Genomic DNA, 13683 nt, shown 5'->3' on the forward strand with positions numbered 1-13683 from the left:
AGTACATATTTTGTTTAAAACCTGAGAATCACTGTAAGATTTTCATTACAGCAGCTTGACTTTCATGTAACCTCTATTCCACTATATACTTTGCTGTTTGCTGAATCAGTGTGCTACTGGTCCTCTCTGATAACAAAAATACCTTAACCGGGTGATGATATCTCATAGTTTCTCGTTCTATTGCGTGAATAGCGTACCTAGTCAAGTATAGGCTTCATTATCAATACTTCCATGTTATCAACAAGCCCTCTAATGTCAATATGTTGAAGAGGGTGTGAGCTATGGAGCAAAGTTAATCAGTTTACAGGTTTTAGAGGCAAAATACACAGCTGACAATTTCATCTATTATTAGGTACTGACCATTTCGTTTTTCAGAAGGGGAGGGGTGTGCAATTTTTTCTAGATACTTTATACTCTTTTTTTTTCTTCTTCTAAAGATAGTTCTTTTTTCTTCGTAAAATAATGGAATGAATATAACATAGTGTTATTCTATTATAGATCAGAACAATATATTTTTCAACTATGTGAGAGCTGGAATTTTTTTAATTATTAAAATTCCCAGGTCCATGCATCATAAAATTAAACTGTTGGTCCCTAATACTGCAGTTTACTTGCGGTGTTCAGAAAAGTTTTGTGATACCCAGCTCTATTTGTGATGTAATCGTAGATGGCAGTCGCCCAGATTCCTCTTGCAGCATTTTTATTTATTTTGTAAAACATTATATCAAAGCAAATATACTGTAACGCATTAGCTTAAACGGAATTCTTTTTATATATATTAAGTAATCATATTTGTTAAAAATTCGCATGGAAAAGTTTTTATCCGGTACTGCCGCTCTTTTAAAGCAAAGTATATAATTAAATGTCGTCCGTCAAACCGGAAGTCGAACTGACAAGAGGGTGTTACGGTAGTGTTCGAACAATAACAATAGGAGAAGAGAAAAAGTGATCAGCTTATTAGAACATGCGACCAGTAAAACATTTATCGTGAATAAAACTTCATAAGTCAAGTCAATTGAGGTAAGGAGTAGCCTAAAGTGATGGGTAGTTTTACAGAATAGCAGACCTTTATGTTGGTTGTCTGTTTAGGCTGAGTTAGGGTGGCGGGTACTGTAGTCCAACAATGTAGACGCCTCCCCCTATACTTTTGTTTTTTTTTTGATAGCTGTCTCACATCATAGGACTAGAGTGGCTGGGGGCACAGGAATATTGGGATTGGACCTCCAACCCAGCTATCCATTGACGGATACTTTTAATTTACTTTGTAACTATAGTACAAGTCGTACAGCTTATGTACGCAGTCTAAGTCACTTTTGCAGCTACAGGTGTAATTTTGGAGAATCTGGTTACACGTACCTTTAAATTGCATTTATTCACTGTATTTCGCGCCCTGTCCATCAAAATTTCATTGAAGATTATTGCATAAATTCCTCGTAAAATGCCTAATGGCAAATAATGATCACATACTTAAGACATTTTTAGGCATATTCAAGCAAGATGGGTGATCTCGTTGAAACCGTTTTCGTCACGCGCTGTCACGTAGGAGGGGACGCGCCTACGGTAAGGAAAAAGTTGTACTACAAACATAAACAGAGACGTAACAATGTCGTTATTTCCAAACAAAGTCTGGTGAAACACTGGCAGGAATAAAATCGGCACACATGTCCATTCAATTGGAGGTAATTACTAACTTCATATATATCTTATGTATGGTATGTCATATCTTTTTTTTTAATTCATACATAATATCTATTTTCCCATACAAGTATGTGCTTTCATACACGTTAAAGAATGGAAAGATGGCTGTCAATTCATATTTTTTTAAGTTAAATTTTACATCATGCTCAATTATCATTTTGAAGAAATGCTATATGTACATGCTACAAGAATAAAACTTATTGTATGTTACTCCATTGTCCTGTTCATAGTTGAAGATCAATACAATATATGGTTGAAGATGCACGTGACTTCTTGTTCATGTGATCGTACACTTGATTCCCAGTACACTAGTAATAGTTCAGTTCAGTGTTAAATTTCTTGACCAAGTGTAATGCCAAACTACCATTGTAAAACTCCACAGCAATTGATAATTTTCATCTGGAAATTTGTTATGACAGTTGATGTGTAGATCACTAAAAAATCACAATTGAATAACCTTTGTTATAACTATATTACGATTAAATTTTTAAAATAAAATAGTTTTAAACTTATATCAGTAAATAAGCTGACATGACCTGTGTGATTTGTACTATAGCTTTTGTAGCTGGTGGTATGTTTGTCCAAGTTTGTGCAGACCCTACCCACCCCATTTTAGATACAGCAACATAAATGTGAACATTGCTAAAATGGAGTGGGAAGGGTCAGAGTACACTTGGACATGGGGTGGAGTTTACTTGCTGGATGCCTTATGGTTTTGTTATTAAGATGATGATGAAGGCATGATTATGTCATGGGTAACGTGACCTCTGAAAGCATACAATGAGAAGCAATATAAATTGATACAAAATGATTATATGTTAGACGGAAAAACCGATGGTGGCATAATTCATGTACTTGAATTAAGACCATATTTTAGGCAAAAGATATAGGAAAAATAGTTCTTCAGTTTTCATGTTTGCTGGGTCTTTAGTGGTTTAAATTTTGAACCAGCTAAGGTTGTAGGGTGGTGTGTGTCACTTAATTTTAAAATAACTCATGAATAAAACAATATAAGACTAATGTGTCTGAAAATGGTTGTGTTTTTATGATGCAGGTTTCAATACATCAGGTGGCATGATTGAATGGGGTCATTTAAAATAATTTTAAAGGAAAGATAGAAAGAAGAAAAGAAAACAGCATGGTAAATATGTGAATAATCTTGCAGTATTATGACTATGGTCATAAACTAAGTAACAGGAAGAAGCAATGCAACAGGTTTATTAAAATCATCCAATATATTTATTTCTCTAAGTTAAATGTTTGGGGGCCTAAGTGGTTAGAGCATCCTCTGTAGATGTCGTGGGTTCAAACCCCAGCTGAGTCATACCAAAGACTTCTGAAAATGGTACTTGCAGCTGCCCTTTGCTTGGTGCTCAGTATTAATGTGACTGAGTGGGACATAATGTTACTTGTCTGCAGAATGATGCCGCAGTGCTAGACATAACTGTAAACTGCTATACTACAGACTTCGTAGCAATATGACTGAAAAATTGTTAAAGCTACATTAAAAATCCCAATCACAAAAACAATATCACAAGTCCAAAAGAACAGAGTGTTCTGAATGAGTTCCAATATTTAATTTGCTGATGTTCCAATAGTCTTGAATGAGCTGATGTACCAACAGTCTTGATGTAAGACAATGGTATGATACAGAATGTCTTTGAATATTTTCACCATAATCCCAATGTATTGATTTTGTCCAAAATATAAATGGGTATTGGTAATTCCATGGATGTGCTACTTTTAATAGATACACATTATGTACTGATGGCATGCATTTAATGTTATTCAAGTACATTTAATGTAAATTGTTCTTGTTTTTTGTGTGCATAATTTTAGCCATATTGCACTTAAAGGAATTACCAAGGATATGGGAGTACACCTGTTGCACTATTAGTTGTACAGATATATGCAAAACTGAGATGAAGACATACATGCAAACTGCCAGTTTTGTTTACTTTCTATAAATTTTGACTGGCTGGGTTATACAGAAAACAGCAGCTTTATTGATTATTCCATGTTTTCTGTGTATAATTGTTGTCGGAGTCAGTGGTGTTTTTTCTTTTTATTCAGTGTAAGAAAACATTGTAGAGTGTGATTAGCCTACATGGTACATGAAGGCAGATCAGGGTCTTACATTGTTACATTTTATGTATTAATACTATAAATTCTGCTTAATCAGGATGCTGATAAGATTTAACTCTTTTTTTTTTGTCTAGCTTGCCTGGTCTTAAGCTCGATATGGAGATCACTTTGGCATCTGTATGTGCATCTGTGTGTGCATCTGTCCCTCTATCCTGAAATTAGATTAAGACCAATGTTAAAGTCTATAGGTTATGCTCATTTTTAAAGTTTTAAAAAAAACAAGGCAATTATTTTTAAAGTTATTGACTTTTTGCCAAAAAAATCCCCAGGGCATTCAGTTTTAAAATTGTTGACTTTTTGCCTTTAAAAAAAAAAAAAAATAGGCTGAACATAGTATTAATTTCCCATGACAAGAATCAGGACCTATCATAAATTATTTTCTGAAAGGTCACTAGCATGTACCTGTCACTCATTAATGCTCTGTACCACAGGATCATCATATTGTATGTCATTTTTGAAAGGATTTGTTGTTTAACATAAAAGAAGCAATACACTTTATTGAGTGGTGAGTTGTGGTAATGGTCACATTTTTAAATTGAATCATGTCAATTACGGGGCTGTAGATGCTCGAGGAAACAATGTAAAATATACCAATTTCTTAAGAAAATTTTAAACTAGATAAGCAATATATCTGCATTTGAAGGAAATATTAAGGAAAAGGGAGGGAAGAGAGAGATCGAGATTAGGACAGAACAATATATCAAGTGAGACAGACTATTATCATCATTGCTTTGACACAACACTCACAGATTGCCTGGGGTATTGTGATTGGAGTTGTACATACATTTATCATTCAAGATAGTTACATGTGGTGGCCATTTCACTTGCTTCTAATGCGATACACTTTACAAATGCTGATGGGGTTTTGACAAAGGATTTTGTACAATACAGCAAACGTCATTTCATGCTACTATGGTCAAGAATCAGATGGTTGGGTTTTTACAGGACACTATTTGCATTCTTACTGGACAGTATTATATTGGACTTTAAATTGTACAGAATCGGTCTCAAGGAGTGGACATTGGTCAGGTTAGTTTCTTGGTAAATAACTATAAAATGTACTGTTAAATGGCAGCTTTGATTTGTTGGTTTCATTATAAATTAAATGTCTTAATAACCATGTGGGAGCATACTTTTATATGAATATTATAAAGTGTAAATTATAGACAACTGGTGCAAATGCATTTTTAAAAAATTCTGTAGATGACAATCATTGGACTATACAAATTCATCCTGTATGTGCAAGTGTCCATTATATAGATAGTACATTTTAGGAAATTAAATCAAGGGTTTGAGATTTTAAGATTTTTGTTCCATTGGATATCATATCTGTTGTGAAGTAAAAAAATTTAAGGTTCCATGAAAACAAGTTCAGTAAAGTGTGTGTGTGTCTCTGATTTAGATTTTTAACATAGCTTTAACAATTTTAGTCATATTGCTATGATGTCTGCATTGTGGCTGCTTATAGTGATGGCATCATGCTGCAGACATACAGCATAATGTCCCACCCATTCACAGTATCCTGACACCAGGAAAACCAGTCTTAGTAACATTTTTATCAGTCTTTGGTATGACTTGGCCAGGGTTTGAACCCGAGACCTCCTTCATCTGAGATGGACACTAACACTTAGGCCAGTGGAACGGTCCATATAAAAAAGTGCAGCATACACAGGATAGTATGTAAAAAGTGCAACACACACACGATATTATGTAAAAAGTGCAACATGCACATGATAGTATCTAAAATGTTAAACATACACATGATATTATGTAAAATGTGAAACATACACATGACAGAATGTAAAATGTGCAACATACACATGATAGTATCTAAAATGTTAAACATACACATGATATTATGTAAAATGTGAAACATACACATGATAGTATGTAAAATGTGCAACATACACATGATAGTATGTAAAATGTGCAACATACACATGATAGTATCTAAAATGTTAAACATACACATGATAGTATGTAAAATGTGAAACATACACGATAGTTCATAAAAAGGAAACATATACATGATAGTGCATACAAAAGGAAACATACACAGCAGTGCATAAAAAAGGAAACATAGACATAGTAGTACATAAAATGTGATACATTTACATGGTAGTAGATAAAATGTGAAATATACACAATACAGTAGTGCATACAAAAGGGAAACATACACATAGTAGTACATAAACCGTGAAACATTCACATTATAGTACATACAGAGAACATTTGAAAAAAAGTGAGAAGACATTTACCACATATTAGGACAAAGACCATGCAAAATGAACCAATATGGTATTGCATCTGTAAAACATGATATAAGATACAAACAGACGGATAAAAATGTTAAAGCATATGATCACAATTTACATGAGGGTTATGTTTTTGAAACGCGTGCTTAATTTGAGATTTGTTTAAATTGAGATAATTTCTCTGTATAAATTCATTGTGTTAAAATTAGGGGATGCTTCTGCAATTTAGTAGATTAAAATAAAAAAAATAATAAAAGTTTTCATAAGAGCATAGGGAAGCGAACTTAAAACATAGGAAACATAAAATAAAAACATGAAATTATGAATTTTAATAAATAGAACATATGTACATGTAATTAAAAAACAAAAGCTGCATTAAACAGTACTGTTCATCAAGCCACATTGCCAGCATCCTTCCCATCCTGTCCATTATATTGGGGTGGGTAAAACAACTTTTCTGGTTCAAAAGGGAGGTTCCAGCTTTCACACTTACTTTTATGTTTTCTGCACTGTCACATATTGTTCTGCATGTACTTTCACAAAGATTCAAAGCATGCTTTATCATGGTGGTAATCTGACCAGCTTCATACCTTTTCACTACTTCAAATTAACCTCTAAAGAAATAGCCTTCCTTGGTCTCCTCGTCTTTTAGATGCCATCACTAATAATGTTCCTAAATTGTAACAAACAAGTTGTACATGTACATGCAGAACTGAGGCCACAATAAACAGAATGGTGGGGGCATAAGAGCTGCACATAATGTGTAATGTTTGCATGTGAAGGCACAATCTATATGTATGAGAGAATTATCGAAATGGTAGCAATCTTTTTCGCATTTTTCCCCATCTTGTGTTATTTCAAATTCATGTAAATTGAGATCGTGTAAATCGCGATCACACTGTACATAATACAGATGGGTGAGAGTGTTTAAAAGGATTACATTCCATAAACATTATATGGAGGTCCTACAATGGCAGCTTAACTTTCAGTTTATGAGAATGGTATCCTTTATATGGCCATTCTACAATCGCAGCTTAACTTTAAATGTACAGCATTTATCCTTTATATAGACATATGGCAAAGGCAGCATAACTTGAAGTGTACAGCAGTTATTTATATACAAAGGTTCTGCAAAGGCAGCATAACTTGATGTGTACAGCAGTTATTTATATACAAAGGTTCTGCAAAGGCAGCATACCTTGTTGTGTACAGCAGTTATTTATATACAAAGGTTCTGCAAAGGCAGCATACCTTGTTGTGTACAGCAGTTATTTATATACAAAGGTTCTTCAAAGGCAGCATAACTTGATGTGTACAGCAGTTATTTATATACAAAGGTTCTGCAAAGGCAGCATACCTTGAAGTGTACAGCAGTTATTTATATATAAAGGTTCTGCAAAGGCAGCTTAGCTTGAAGTGTATATCAGTTATCTTTTATTCAGAGGTTCTGCAAACCCACTTAACATGCATTATAACGCAGGTATATTTTATATGGATGTCCTGCAGAGGCTGCTTGACTTCCTTTGTATAGCTATATATTCACTTCATATTAAACAAGCAGCACAGAAAACAGTGAAATTGTATGTTTATCAGATATTAGTAAATTTTATGTTTTTCATTGTGATATGATCAAAGAAGAGATACTCATTATTAAAACAAACTGTCAGTTAACTATGCATTAATGAAGCTTTAGAGATGTACACAAGGAATAGTGCAGTACAAGCACAGGATTTTATGTTCCTAATGTAAAAATGGCTGGGGGCATTTAGAGGTAAGCTTATAGTGCTATATATCACAGATACATGTTTACTCACCTAATCTCACAGCATTTGATGGATTGACTTGACACTTGGCAGACATTATCATCATTACTTTTAAATACAGCCTTTCTATCTAGGATCCAGGTATATACAAAGATATAAAATCCTTTATAAAATTCAGGCACATGGGAGGACTTCTCAAGAGCTTACAGCTAACATAGCTGGGAGTATGCGAGGAGCCCACATATTTTCTAAAGGGACCAGGTCAGATTTTGTGGGAGCAGTATCTTACTTGGTTTCTGACATTTTTAGCTCTGCTAGTCACTAATACCAGAAGAGTTTATGGGTTGGTCTGTCTGTATTTGTCTATCCATTGTCTATTGTCATTCCAACTGCTTGCATAATTTATCCCTTTTACTGCTTGTCCGAAATGAAAATGGTGCTACTCGGATATCCAATCATTATTACTGCTACTCTAGAATGAATGGTCCTATCAATGTGGTGTTTTCACTAAAAGCATTCCTATGATATCTAGCTGCTAAACAAAAATGGTGCTAATCTGGCATCCAATTTGGCAACCATGACAGTCATCTTAAATTTGTATCAGATCTGTACTTGAACATGTTGATGTAGGATTTTCACTAGAAAACTTTGTACATTGTCCAGTTCCTCATAAATAAAAATATGTGCCAATCTGACATCCACCATGGCCACCGAAGAAGCCATCATGAAAACCTTGCTATAGCTACTCCTCCTAAAATGGAAAGTCATATCTTGGAAATCTTGCTTATATCTCTGCTTGTCTCCAAAATTGATGGCTATATCAATGTGGAATTTTCATCAGTAGCCTTCCTATAACATATAGTTGGACCTAAATGATAATAGTGCCAGTAATACTTCCAATATAGATGCATTGACAACTGTCCTAAAACTCTTGTTGTCAATAATCCCCTTGAATGGATGATCCTCGTGACATGGAGTTTCACAGAAAGACTTCTGATAAAGTCTACTTTGTCCAAAACGGAAATGGTGCTAAACTGACATTAAATATGTGCATGTGTTGTGCTATTGGAATTTTGATGTACAATGTAGCTTTAACAATTTGAGTCATATCACTATGATGTCTGCAGTTTATAGTGATATCCAGCACTAGGGCATCATGCTGCCGACATGTGGCATCATGTCCCACCCAGTCACATTATCCTGACATCAGGCCAACCAGTCCTAACACTAACCTCTTAATGCTGAGTACCTAGTAAGACAGTTGCTCGTACTATTTTTATAAGTCTTTGGTATGACTGTTGGGGTTTGAACCCGTGACTTCCCACATCTGGTGCAGATACTCTAATCACTTAGGCTATCAGAGTGGTTCCAATATGTGTAAAACAGCAGCCAAATTTTAAAAATCTTTTTATCACTAAGAATATTAGAGTTGGTTTCAACACTTGACAGTTAGAAGGAAGAAATGGTTTTATGTTGAATTCCTGGAAATTCTTTTTGCCCAGCAGAATGTCAGTCCCTGGTCATAGACCAGAAGAAATTGTGGGATGGTCTTTTGTCCATCTTGCTTATCCTTTTGTTAGCTCAAGTTTGTTATTGCTATATTCTTTCTGAACTACACAATTGACTCCAGGACTAAATGTAAATGGCACTGCCCTGTCATCTAATACGACCAAAATGGCCATCTTGGAAATCTTGTTATCGCTACTTTTAGTGAATGGATGGTTGTCATATTAACATGGCTTTTTGCTAAAAGACTGCTTATGATGTCTAGTTGGCTCTAAATAAAACTGGTGCTGATATGACCTCCAGTATGGTGGCCAAGGCAGCCATCTTGAAAATCTTGTCACAGATCCTCCTGAGTGCAAAGTCAGATGTGGGTTTTTCACCAACAAACTTATTATGATGTCTAGTTGGTCTTCAGTGAAATTGGTGCAGATCTGACATCTATTATGGCCACCAAACAGCAGTCATCTTGAAAATCTTGTTAATACTTCATGAAAGCTTCTTATGATGTCTTAACTTGGTTGTAAATGAATATGGTGCTAATTTGATGTCTAATATTGCTATAGCACTGACCATCTTGCAAATTTTTTATGCTACTACTTCTGAATGAAGGGTCATATCAACATGAGGTATTCATTACAACAATTCTTATTATGTCTAATTCGTCCTAAATGAAAACTGTGCCAGTCTGACATCCAGTATAACTGCCACAGCAGCCATCTTGAAAATGATTCATGCTACACCTCTTAAATGGAAGGTCATATTACAAAAAGTTGTAGTTGGTCCTAGAAGAAAATGGTTTGGATCTGAGGTCCCATCAGGCTGCCACAGTGACCTACTTGAAAATCTTGTAATCACTACTCCTCCTTATTGACATGGTGTTTTCACCTGAAAACTTCTTATGATGTCTGGTTAGTCCTTAATGAAAATGGTGCAATCTCATGTCTAATATTGCTGCCGTAGCTTGAAAATCATCACTATTTCATTTGAATGAATGATCATATCTGCCTGGGGTTTTCATGAAAAGATTTCTTGTAATGTTTTGTTGATCCTGAATTAAAATGGTGCTGATCTGATATCCAGCATGTGACCATCTTGAAAGTCTCAGTTTTGTTACTCATCTTAAATGGAAATTTAGTTTGACACATTTTCATCAGAATTCTTTTGGTGTCTGGTTGGTCCGAACTGAAAATGACTAGTCTCTAATGCGGTCACCATGGTGGCTGTGATATGTTGAAAGTTCTATTATTATCTTTGAGGAACTCTTGTTGTAATGGTAAGAATATGCTTTAGTTCTTTAGTAATTTCACTGTGTAATTCATAATGTATGTATTAAATGTAAACACATCTAGAATAATGCTCCTTTCTTCATTGAGTCAAGTTTTTCTGTGGTATAATTTCCACTCTAAAATGAAAGGAACTATAAACCATTTACTTGAATCTCCCAGCAAATTAAATATTTATGAAGGATTACCTATAAAAGATGTTGTTAGACTTAATGAAGAGAATCAAAATGTTTATCAAATTTTTTTGTTCAATTAAATTTTAAGCAAGTTGTTTTATTTTTGCACCAGTCAGTACAGCTGATGTGTTTTTGTGAGATCCTTACATATTCAGTGAGGTAATCTTGGATGTTATGGTTGTTGTGTGTGCCGCATTGAAGTCTGCATTTATGATCAAAATTTGATGAAACTTGGGAGGTATGCTTATATCATCAGACTGTTGGAAACGTTTGATAATTGTCAAGATCTATGCATACAAATGAGGTGATTTTGTATCGGATTGGCTGATCACATTTACATTCTGTAAGCCATATTTTCCAATCCAGTTTTATTCAGAGTTTGAATATGGGCTTGTATTGTGAAGTCTAATGTTCAATAATGTGTGAAATCTATGCACATTAACTAACAAATCTGGCATCTGATTGTCTCAACTTGTTTCCACTCTTGAGAATATATTTTTGCTCCAGCTTTGAGTAAAGATGAGTAAATAGACCAAATCATAAAGAAATCCAATGAGTTAAACTTAGTAGTAAATAGACTAAAATCATCAAGAAGTCCATTAAGCAGAAACTTATAAAATGGACTAAAATCATCAGGAGGTCCAACGAGTAAAACTTAGTAAATATACTAAATCATCAAGAAGTCCATTAAGCAAAAACTTAGTAAATATACTAAAATCATCAGGAGGTCCAATGAGTAAAACTTAGTAAATAGACTAAGATCACCAGAAGGTCCAATGAGCTATTTCTGGGCAAGATCTATGCATATGAAATTGAGCATTTAGAAATAATAAATCAATAAATGCAATGTAAACCAGTTTTAAAACCTTTCCAATACCTGTATTCCTTCTAAGACTAGCAAGGAAAAGTTACCCATGATATTATCTGTTGATGTAGCACAGAGTTATTCCTCTTGCAATAAATATGCATGCCTTATTTTTAAAAAAAAGGCATTTTAGAGTACAAAATATGTAGTTTTCAACAATTGACTAGCTTTAGCATAATAATATACTTGAGGGATTAAGATCAATATTTTGTAATTTATAACAGAAGAAAAGATAAAGATATCATTAGCAAAAATGTACATTTGTCTGGTTACATTTGACTGTAGACCACAAATTAAAGCTTCATCTGTAAACTTGACTTTTATAGATGTTTGGCGAATTTTGTCATAAGGTGGTGATGATGTGAGATCCTCACTCCTTATGGTGTTTTGTTATCATTATCTTGGGGATGATTCACCACTGTGTTATTGCCTGGATTTGGTAAACAATACAATTTTTCCATGAAATTATTGGATGGAATAACAGATATATGAGTAAAGATATATAATAGAATATCAAGAGCCCCCATGTATAAAATATAACAATTTAATCACTTACATAATGAAAATAAAATTGAATATGACAATTTTAATGATTCACTTTCTCTTTGAATTAGAGTTGAAAAATTTATGTGAAATTTAATTACCGATTCTATTACACTGATAAAGCAAATTTTATCATATAATCAAGTGACTGATCAAACTCAAATTGCGGCACGTCAGCAACACCTGGTTGTTTCCTGTCTTTTCCAACTCATCATTTAAGACATAATTTTCTTCTCAAAATTTGTATCAGAAGAAATGCATAAAATCATTATGATACATGATTGCCATAACATTCAAGACAAATAAATTAATTCTCATATTGCATATCAGAGTAATGCATGAAATTCATGCACTACATGATTTCTATTACATTCAAGATAGATGAATGTACAATTATAGTCTGATCTCAAGGAAACGTGAAGTATGATTTTAAAATGAATAAATTCAGCAAATAATTACAAACTTACATGAGTGCATATTGTATATGATTGAGACTAACCTTGTGCTTTATTGATACTGTCTCTTACTATGTAGCTAAATCTATCTCTTTTCATGTCCACAACATTCTGACACAAGTCTCTTGGACAATCTAATGAGAAATACTTGTTTTTTCCCAGAGCTAAAATTCAATTCGGGCTTCCCTCAGAACATAGACTGACTAAATTTTTTTGTGAGGGGAATTACTTGAAACCTTAAATGTTGGCTGGGAACGCACACCCTGTTGTTTAGCTTAACCAATGAGGATTACTTTCTCTAACTGCCAAAAGTTTTGTTAACACTCCCATCAAAGTCAGAACCTTTATCTCTAGACTGCCTTTATTAATAACCATTCATTTTATGACATCTGTTTCAATTGGCCCAAGATTTCCCAAATTTTTGGCTCTTGTTTGTCATTTCCCACTACATGACCTTATGTTATTTCTTTTTCTGGCTGTTATCAAATGGACTCTAATAAAAAAAAAATCACTTATGCCTCCAAACAAGAGAGGTTAACTATTACAAGCTGTTAAGTTTTTGCAAGCCTAGCCCATACGTCAGTCTTAGTGGTTACATGTCACACTGACTGCGACAGAATGTACTCAGAAATTATCTACAAAATTTGACACCATTACAACTTTGATTATGAGGAAGAGGCTGTTCATATTAATTATGGCTTTATCTTTGGATAGTAATATAGGTAAAAGTAATAAGATATCAGTTTTGTGAGATAATTATTTAAGTGGGGTGCATCTTGTTTTATTTGCTGATAGTTTATAGTAATAATGAGAAAGACAGACAATAGAAAGACATACATTATATGTGCATGGATGCATAGATACATATGTACATATGTAGGTAGGTAGAATATGTGGGTAGGCAGAGTAATTAGTATCCAGGATGGGCTGAATCTTGGGGATTAAATACACAAACATACACAATCATGATAAAGTGTCATCCTTAAAGTCCCAA

General features: G+C 34.0%; 1 protein-coding gene across 4 annotated transcripts in view; it reads left to right on the forward strand.

Moving 5' to 3' along the window:
* Positions 1–884: 884 nt before the first annotated feature.
* LOC149778507 (uncharacterized) overlaps positions 885–13683 on the forward strand; it is a 177271-nt gene continuing 164472 nt past the window's right edge. For all 4 annotated transcript variants that reach the window (XM_089939383.1, XM_089939387.1, XM_089939389.1 and 1 more), the window contains exon 1: positions 885–1020. The gene's annotated coding sequence lies outside the window, so the exon portion shown is untranslated. The remainder of the gene's footprint in view (positions 1021–13683) is intronic.

Source organism: Sinohyriopsis cumingii, chromosome 17 (genome assembly GCF_028554795.1).
Source record: "Sinohyriopsis cumingii isolate HCF-2022 chromosome 17, ASM2855479v2, whole genome shotgun sequence".
Classification (NCBI taxonomy): Eukaryota; Metazoa; Mollusca; class Bivalvia; order Unionida; family Unionidae; genus Sinohyriopsis; species Sinohyriopsis cumingii.